This window comes from Marmota marmota, unplaced genomic scaffold (genome assembly GCF_001458135.2).
Source record: "Marmota marmota marmota unplaced genomic scaffold, marMar, whole genome shotgun sequence".
Taxonomy (NCBI): Eukaryota; Metazoa; Chordata; class Mammalia; order Rodentia; family Sciuridae; genus Marmota; species Marmota marmota.
The window spans coordinates 7652789-7663067 of record NW_026000021.1 but is presented as its reverse complement, the minus strand read 5'-3'; the positions used below and the strand labels follow the sequence as shown (position 1 = coordinate 7663067).

The window sequence follows — 10279 nt, the reverse complement described above, 5'->3', positions numbered from 1 at the left end:
AAAAAAAAAAAAAAAAAAAAAAAAAAAAAAAAGAAAAAGAAAGAAAAAAGAGAAGGATTCCACTTACATGAGGGGCCTCGAGTCATCAAATTCACAGAAACCCAAAGTAGAATGACAGTGGCAGGGCTGAGGGGAGGGAGGATAAGGAACTGTGTGACGGGTATGGAGTTTAAGTGTAGGAAGAGGAAAAAGACCTGGAAGTGAACATGGTGACCGATGGTTGCGCAGCAATGTGAATGGACTTAACACCACCATATATTCGAAAATGGTAAAGTTTATGTTACACATCTTACTACAACTTCACACACACACAGACTTAGAAGTACATGCCTGTGCGTACACACACACACACACACACACACACAACTTCCTGCAAGCTTATGTATTAAGTTCAGGTACTTCAGCCTCTAAGGCCCTAACCAGATGTTCCTTCCCCCTTCTGGGTAATGCTAGACCACAGAAGTTGGGGATGGAGTGTTGTCAGGGAAAGGGGACAACAATATCTTAAAAAGAAAATGTCTCTAAAAATACTCAGTTTGTAATTGCAGGGGCCAAACTGTACTGTGAAATTCACCTAAGTGGGCAGCCTAGAGTAGCTCAGAAAGAAAAAGACTCTAAGAGATGGACTACAGAAGCCACACTTGCTACAGACATCAAAGAATAGATGGAATCAAGAACTACTGAGTTTGCAGGGAGAAAAGATCTGACCCCAAGCCTGCAAGAGCACCTGATCTCAGGCCTTCAGTGGGCAAGACTGCAGGATGGAGGAAGCAGAGAGGTCGTCTGTCTATCCCCTAAGGCAGCATTCCATGTCATTCCAGATCTGGAATGCACTTACTGGGAAGGGCACCTCTGGGAGCCAGAAAGATAGCTATGGCCAGCTAGCAACTTCTTGTAATCATACAGCACGGCAAAGAAGTTTCAAAAACACATTTCGAAAGACTCGTGCTCCGAAATGCTGTCTTTTGGCTTATTTAATAGAAGGTCACTACAAAATCCCCCAAGACAGTTTAATTACCATGCAACTAAATAAAGTTGTTCTAAAGAAAGGAGAGCTAGGACCACTAAGGCTAATGACATGTTGCTACTGCCTAACACTGGGAAAGAGCAACAACACCAAGACCAGAAAAGAGCTGAGCCCCCTTCCCAGGCCACCATCTTGAATCTTGCTGTCTCACAAGTAACTCACATACTGTAGAGTAAGGAATTTAACTGGCTGGTTCCTGTGAGGAAGACTACATCATTGGAATTTCCTGAGTAACAGGAATGTCTTATCATGAGCCCCATGGATCAAACCTGAGTTTCTACTAAAAGATGAGCTGACTCAGGTGGGTGATGGTCACCAGAAAGACCAACCATGTAATCAGAGGGTAAGGGCTCTGAGTCACCCCGACTGGGAGACGAGGGGGGTCATCACCAGCCATATCACTATGCGCAATCACTCCTATATAATAACACCCAAGAAAGGCTTTGGACACCAAATCAGGGTTGCTTCTGGTCAGAGAACACATGGATATGACAGGAAGGTGACATACCCTAATCCCACAGGAACAGGGCTATTGAAACCCTCCCAGACCTCATCCTGTGTGTCCCTTCAATTGGCTAATCTTGACTTACACTATATCTATCTCTTACCAGGGATTGAATCCAGAAGCATTCTGCCACTGAGCCACACTCCCAGCCCATATATATATATTTTTTAAATAGTGTTTTTATTCCTTCTTTTTTTTTTTTCTTTTCAACACAATGCCTTTATTTTTATGTGGTGCTGAGGATCGAACTCGGGTCCCGCCCGTGCTAGGCAAGCGCTCTACCACTGAGCCACAATCCCAGCCCCTGAAGTTGCTGAGGCTGGCTTTGAACTCATGATCCTCCTGCCTTAGCCTCCCGAACCACTGAGATCACAGGCATACACCACCACCCCCGGCTTGACTTACATCCTTTAAAGAGAAGTATAAGTACAGTATTTTCTAAAGTCACTCTAGTGAATTATCCAACCCGAGGGGTCACAGGAAGCCCCAGACTTTAAGCCAGTCAGTCAGAAATGTGAACGGCCTGGGACCCAACTTGTAGCTGGCATTGGAAGGGGAGCCATTTGTTTGGGGACCATATCCTTTAACTCATAAGGTATAGACTAGCACAGCTGTACTGCATTATGCCTGTGTGTATCAGAACATGTCTCTCCCATTTTAAGTCAATTCAAATGCTCCGCCCTCAGATCTTTCATCTGCTACAATGATGGCAACTGTTAACCACTAGACATCTTCTCCCACTTAATAACAGCTACAATGTTTGAGGACTTGTTATCCCAGACAAAGTTCTAAGACCTTCTGCATGTATTTCCTCAATCCTCATGGAAACTTCATAAGATGGATACTATTATCTATCATTCCTTTTTTATAGAGGAGAGCGCTGAGGCACAGAGAAGTTATGAGACTTTCCCAAAGCCACGTGGTAGAGGCAAAAGAAGCTCCTGTCTCCAAAGCCACAGGCTTTGGCTGCTGGCTGCCCACCATCCCCATGTGCTCCCTCCTTCTAGCCTCACAGTGGCCACATGCCAATGTCCTTGGGGAAGAAGGTAAGCCTTCTGATGACAGAATTATCCTGCTTTGATTGCAGCTCAGGAAAACAAATTTCGAGAACATAGCACTAAAGATGGTTAACTATTTTTCTGAAAGTCTTTTCCAACAAAAACACAAATTAACAGCTGCATGGTGCTGAATGTAAATGAAAGTGACAAATTTCACTGCAGTAAATGAACAGGTGAAAGTTGTTCCTTATCATCACCATCATTCCCCTCATTGCAGGCTGAACCTCTCCTCAATTGACATAAATCTCCTCTCCCCTACTTTTTTCATTATTTAAACTCTAAACTGTTAAATATTCTCTCACTTTTATTAAAGTGATGTCCTGGTTTGATGTTTTCAGTGTACTGAGAGTGCACCAATTAAAACCTCAGGCAGTCATGGTGGTTTAAATTCTCTAATAAAATTATATAATGAGGACATCGCTTGGTCGTTCATCCATTTCATTCACTCATGAATGTTTTGAGGACCTATGACATTCAGAGCAACATCTTAGGCAGCTTGGGTACAGAAATACATTTGAAAAGGTCTTCAGGGAAGAGAATCAAAGGAGAAAAGAGCAAACGTGTGTGCGCGTGTGTGGTGTGTGTGTGTGTGTGTGTGTATGTGTGTCAGAGAAAGAGAGATGAAGGGAGAGAGAGGGAGGGAGAGGGAGAATGAATGCAGGCATGTATGTGTGTAATTTCAGGAAGTCAATGATATTAAAACAGAGCAAGTAAAAATCTGAGTAAAACACAGGACAACATGTATGGCTGGAGTAAAATAAACCACGGGAAAGTCAGCAGCACATGAAGTCAGAGAGGGGTCAGCTCATTCTGAATGGAGGTAGACAGGCCTGCAACACCAACTTCCTTGCCTGGCCTGGGTCCATGCCATCTTGACCTTACAGTGGACAACTGTCCCACCTTCCTAACCAATCTCTCAGCTCCCATGCTTGTCCCTTTACAACCAAATCTTCATACAAGGTAAACAAAATTTAGAAAGCATAGCTCTAACCCCCTACTCAAAATCCTCTGAACATGTCCACCACAGTTTGCAAAGCTGGGATTTTATGCTCCCTGCCTAGCGACGCTCTCCTGGTGCCAAGACAGCTCACTCTCCAAGCTCATCTTCCTGCCCCCTTCCCTTGCCCACGTGGCCTGGGAGCCGAGTCAAATCTGCTCCTGCCTCAGGGTCCCCACACATGCCACCTCCTCCTCTTGGAGTTCTATCCATTCTGGATACTCCCTTGGCTCTCTGCTCAAACATCACCCCCCTCCCCAGACCACCAATCTAAAATGGTCCCCAAGGCAGTATCTCTATCCCTTGCCCTCACTGCTCTTCAGAGGTGTGTGCACCTGGCATGTGATTTACCTGTTTCTCCACTTTCTCTGTCTTTACTCACATCTATCCCCAGTGCCCAGAATAAGGCTGGGTACAGAGTTGGAATTCAATATATATATATATATATATTATATATTATATATGTCAAATCCAAGAATGAGTGACTTCATTTGTGTTATCACGACGGGATTATGCTGAGTAGACCCGGGAGCTGCAATCTCGGGCACCCAGCTACCCGCACCACCTGCCCAGGGACACCACTTCTGGGTGCAGTTTCTGTTGTAAGCTCAGAAGGTGATATCCAACATCTGACACAGCCAACTGCACCAGCCAACTTACCCTCCTATTCTGAGCCTATCGGGACAAGAACACCCTACAAAATCATAACCACCCCAAAATTCACACCAAAAAGCTAACGCGCACTTCTTAGTGGATGAGTTCATCTATAAACTGTGAAGTGGAGTCACCATCTCAACTCCTGTTAGAAAGTGGGTGGACAGAATTTTGCAATAAGCAGGAATGTCTTTAGTGCCCGTTTCTCACAGGGACTCAAGCTCCATCTATAACAATTAACTGAGCTCCTTTCATGTGGTGACTTCAGGCTTGGCCCTAGGAACATGCTGACACCAACAGGCAGTCCCTGAGCTAGGGACCTTCTTGCAGTCTAGCGGGAGGGACAACTGGACTTGTCATCTTTCAGTCTACTACTCATAAGCCTCAGTGCTTTGTCTTTTCAATACTGCTAAGGAATCAGTGTCTAAAAACTTTGGGCGTGTCATCTCAGCCCCTGAGATGGAATTCAGGCCTGGGTCAGAGGCAGAATCTCATGATTGATTGCAAAAGCAGCGAACTTGGCTAGGCTCGTCGTGTAGTTCAGTGGCAGAGTGTGTGCTTGGCGGGAACAAAGCCTTGGGTTCAACCCTGGCACACGAGAGAGAGAAAAGGATCTCACTTTCTCCTGCATTTTCCTCCCTGAGACACCTACAGGCAGTCATGATGACCAAAGTCAACTTTTCTCCTATTTTGTGGGCAAGAGTAGTAGCACGAAGAACATGCTCTGGGCAACTAACTGGGAAATACAATGTCCTTCTGATGTGGCACTGTCACAGAATGACAAAGACTGGCAGGTTCATTAAATACAAAGACATCCCAGCCTGGCGAGACCTTCCTCAGGAAGTTGCTGTCTTATGGCTGTTTAGCCTTCATACATCTCCTTTGGGCCTGTTAGATTCAGCAAATATTCCCTGTCACAGGGTGCCATGGTTTGGATCATTAACATGCCTTAAAGGTTCATGTTGTAAATGCAAGTTCCCTGGTATGGCACTATGGACAGGTGGTAGAAGTTTTAAGAGAGGCTCATGGAGGAAGGTTTGGGGGTCATTAGAGATGTGCCCGTGAAGGGGAGAGGAGGACCCCCAGGCCCCCACCTCCTCCTCCCTTTCAAGCACCAGCCATGGTGAGTGGCTTTGCTCTCCCAGGTGCTCCCCTGCCATGATTCACAAAGGCCCCAAAGCAATGAAGCCAACCAGCCATGGACTGTCACCTCCAAAATCATGAGGCCAAATAGCTTTTTCTCCTCCTCAGGTTCTTATCTCAGGTAATAAATGTTACAGTAACAGAAATCTAGCACACTAGGCTAGCAGAGCATGTTCCACTCAGAGTAACTCATCCAAAAGGCCAAACACATTCCAGGCTAAAATCATAACCAGGCTTTGACTGGACCATCCACATTGATCAGTTCTACTTTCCCATTTGAGGAGACAGGCAGAATCAAGAAAGACTTGGGGATCGGTCTGCTTTTTCCTTTCCCCAATCTGAGAGTATGGGCCATGCTGTGCAGGCCCCACAGACGCCACACAATAGGCCACCATTCATAATTCAGCCCTCCTCAACCCCGTGAAGACAGCAGAGCGCCAGGGATCTCTGCAACGTGGTCCCCTCCTTCTGAACCAGGAATGACAAGGTGAAATGGCACTGTGCTGTGGAGAGCAGCCTCTCATCAAAAAAACACAGAAGAAGATATTCAATGGCACCTCTCCACTTCCCTGAAGGCTAAGGTTCTTTCCTTGGTTATTCACGTTGCCGCCCGCTGGCACTCATAGGCAGAGAAGTGATTGTCAAAGATCTGAGCAGCTCAGGAAAAGAAAGACTCAAAACTGGGAAATCTCTATTATACCACTTATAATTTCTTTTTCTGGGAAAAGAAAAAAACACGGCTGTGATGTGATTGCTATGATGCGATTCTAGGGGCTGAGTACCTAAATCAGTTACACACTCATATCAAAAGTACTGCATAAATGGAACAAGATCTGTGACACACGGGACCTTTGTTGTTAGTAAGAAATCCTCCTTTAGGATGGTATTTAATATTGCCTTTACATAACACTTCTTTAAAAGTTTTCTTCTTTACTGATGTTTTCCTACCGCAGCAATCAGCCAGTAATCAACATCAATGTCAAGCACTTTCCCTGAGACCTGAACGCTATCACCTTCACATGCACAGAATCATTTCCAGTTGCAAAACAAGGGGCTGGGAATGGGAACTGGCAAAGGCAGAATTCTGGCCCCATCGTATCCTGGAGTTCCCCCACTACTGACCACAGGGCTGTAGGAGGAGGTTCTGTGCATAGACTTAAGACAATGCAAACAACTGCTGAGTCTCTCTTGCCTCTGAAGTGCTCTCCCCACAGGCCAGGCTTGCCTGCTGTCCATGCAGGTATTTTCAAATTACTTTGGCACTGAGCATGAGAACAATGAACAGATACAATCTCTATCCTCGAACTGTGGTGGTGAGACAGACATATCAATAAATTGTCATAAGATTAGATAAAAATGCAGGTCACCCATAGGTTCAATATCTATCTCTTGAGAGCTACTTAGTGCTGTGTATCATTCTGGATGCTGGGCACACAGTGGCGTACTAATACAACAGTGCATGATATTGGCACAATATGTTAAGGACCCAGCAGAAACCTCTCTCATCGGATCAAGGAAAATCAAAGAATGCTTTTCTGAAAAGGAAGACTACAGAGACATTGAAAGGACCCTAGAAGGCTGAAAGATGGCAGGGAAGTCATCCCCAAGAGGGAGAAGGGCATGTGACAGATCAGAGAACCACCAACCAGACACTTTCCAGGGCACCTTTTTCTACATTCCTGGGACATAAGGGGAGGCAGGGGTGCCCAGGGCAGGTCTGTGGAGGCACAAGGTGGTCAGGGCCAGGAATGCCGCTGTAGGACTTAGCAATCTCCTGTAGGTGACTTTGAAGAACCGTGACACCCAGCAAGGACATGATCCAATGTCTATCTCAGATAGAACTAGATTTTTTTTAACCACTTCTGCCTCTCCTTCCTCAGAGGCTTGAAAATGAAAACACACACACACACACACACACACACAAAAGGGTAGTAGATTTGGCAACTTGATATAAACTCATGTCAAAGAACAGGGACTGTAAGATTCTTCAGTTTTAATTGCAAAAGACAGCTAGAAACCATGGAAGGGGATAAGGAAAAAAAATAGAAAGAAAGAGAAAGAGAGGGAAAAAAAAAACCTTTCACAGACAAGAAAAATCAAGTTAAAAGGCAGCTTCCCAGAGACAACACCCCTGACTTAGCAATTTTGCTAGAACTATTCTTTTTCATCTCTGCTGGGACCAAACGAAGCCGCTTGGCAAATGTCTCCCACGTCACGTGTGGCCTGCTGCCCACATAACACCCCTACGGGAGCCACGACAAGCTCCAAACTTGGCTGCCTCGGCTCCACGGGAATGTGCCAGCCTCTGACAGATCCAGGGAGAAGTGAGAATCATATTCTCACCATGCATGACGGCCGAAGAGAAAGCTTATTTCTTTTAAATAATAATCCTAAGTTAATTTAACCATTCAACATTTCTGAGAGCCTTCAAACTGAGTACTGAATTTCCCCATCAAGTGAAGGGCAATTGGGGAGCTCTGTGACCCAAACTTCAACTCTTAAATATCCTATCCATTCCATTTCTACAGACAAGACACACTTTCGACTCAAAAAACAGTACTCTGAAAATACACCGATGTAATAAGACTGCTGCAATGCTATGGTTTCCAAGCTAAACCCAATCACGAGCTTCTGCATGGTATATTCAGCTTACCGACTACACTTTAACCCTGTAAGTCTCTCTAGCTTTCTTTCTTGATTGCTTCCATACATAAACTTATGTTTAATTTCTATATAATTGTCTGCCTTCCAAATAAAATTCCACAGCTCAACAAGTGCTGTGATAATTAGGTTTTTGTTTTTTTTTTTTTTTTTTTCATTATAGAAGCAGCACATTCAATTTTACTGCCTGGCAGATCAACATGTCTATCAGTGAAGCAAGGAATTTTTGTTAATCTGAAGGTAGCCATTGATGTTTACTTGCCAGTGTTTGAAATATTTGAAATGCCTCCAGTGAGAATCAAAATAAAGACATGGGTTACAAGTTAGGCTTATCTTTCTGTACTATGTAATTCTACTTGCGTAATATACAAAAACATGTCAACTGACCTGGGCTGTCAAAAGTCAGGGCGTTAGGAGGCAGCTTAGAATGAGAATAATGGTGAGAGATCCTAGAGGGGTACATGTGGGGAGCTTCCAGGAACTGCATGTATTTTGCTCTGGTACTTGACACTGTTTTGAAAATTCATCATACTGTATGCTAATGATATGTGCAGTGTTCTTTACGTGTAAATCAATACAAAGTCTTCCAACATTGAAGGTGAAGTACAGTTTACACTCCAAAGACCATAATAGTCAAAAATTCAAATTTATCTTTCAAAGAACACTGGATCAAGAGAAATAACTAATTGCTTTACTGGACCTACTTTCATTTATTTTTCTTTAAAGAAAAACAAACAAAACAAAGCAAAAACTCCACCATCCTAACAGTGGCATACTTACCACCAGATTTTTACATCTCTTCCTCCATACAAAATTTTTTCCAACAAAAACCATACAATAATCAATAATGATTATTCTTAAATCATTCTTCAGCTTTAAAACTACATTAAAAAGTGTCAATTTTAAGGTCATTTTGCAAAATTAAGTATAATATTTCTCCTATGAAATACAACATGCACTTAATGTTAAATTCAGAATTCTCATTTTTCACTGTTTTAAATTTTAATCACATATTAAAAACTCCCAATGGTCACACAGAATAACAGAAGTGAAGAAACTCAAGTTCTATATCCTCATCTTCAGCAGAGCTACCATGGTTTATTTTGCACATCTCTATTTAAATGTAGAAACACATGGTTCCATAACAGATGGAGACATGAACTGAGCCTATAGGAAGCTCCAGCAGTTCTAAACTGTTGGGAATGATTTGCAAAGTAGTGTGTGGAGCTGTGTTTTCACATGTCAGGGCTGACTGTATAGCGTGGAGTTCTCCATGTTAACTTCCATGTAGAATAGAAGCCATTATTGAAAGGTAATCAAAAAAAAAGTGTGCTAATCTAAAGTGTGTATACAGAGAAATGCACTTTATCTAACAAAGGGATTATGTCCTGATAAATCCATTTTAAGTTGAAAAGGTACTGAATATACTGTATACATTGTATAGCGTTTGCTGCTGCTTCTGGTGGTGATGCTGATTGGGAATGGTGGCCTTCTGTCACTGCCCACCACCAGCAGAAAGTATCCTTCTGCATCTCACTCACTAGCCCAGGAAAAAATCAAAATGTGAAGCCTGCTGAATGCATGTAGCTTTTGCACCATCTTATTAAATAGGGGAACTCTGGCATTACAGATGAGCATGTATATACAGATTCACATTAATAATAGCAGCAATTATTTAGAACTTAGACAAACAAAAGATCTTTTTTTCATTTCCAGGGAAGTATTTGATCACTGGCTTTGTTCAGAATTACCCACACATCTCAACAGTAAAAAGGCAAACTAGTTGGAGTCAGTTTGATTGTTTTTAGTCTCTGCAGACAATGAGCCCCTCCCCCCAATGCTGCACCTGGAGAAGACCATTTCCACAGCCCCACCCTCAGGAGGCAGCTGCAGTACAGGAGAGGCAAAAGAACCTTGCAAACAAAAACCTTCTGAAGGCACAAAATAAACTGTCAGGTTCAAGGCACAAAAGCTAGTTAGGCTGGATCTTTCTTTTTTGTGGGGCTGTCCTGAACACTGTAGATATTTAGCAGTCTTCCTGGCCTCTACCCACTCTAGGCCAGAAACACACTCCCCAAACCTCCACCAAGATGCAACAAACATCTCACAAGGAGCAAAAGCACTGGCTCCCAGTGAAGAGTCCCTGTTAAAACTTCGTGGAGGCTACACAAGAACTCAGGCACCGGGCTGGCTTCTGGGAAGGGAAGGCTTTTTTTTTTTTTTTTTTTTTTTTT

At 43.4% G+C, this 10279-nt stretch overlaps 1 protein-coding gene across 4 annotated transcripts in view; it reads right to left on the bottom strand.

Moving 5' to 3' along the window:
- The window catches only part of Mgat5 (alpha-1,6-mannosylglycoprotein 6-beta-N-acetylglucosaminyltransferase), a 319720-nt gene that overhangs the window by 271191 nt on the left and 38250 nt on the right, over positions 1-10279 (bottom strand). The gene's annotated exons all lie outside the window — the stretch shown is intronic.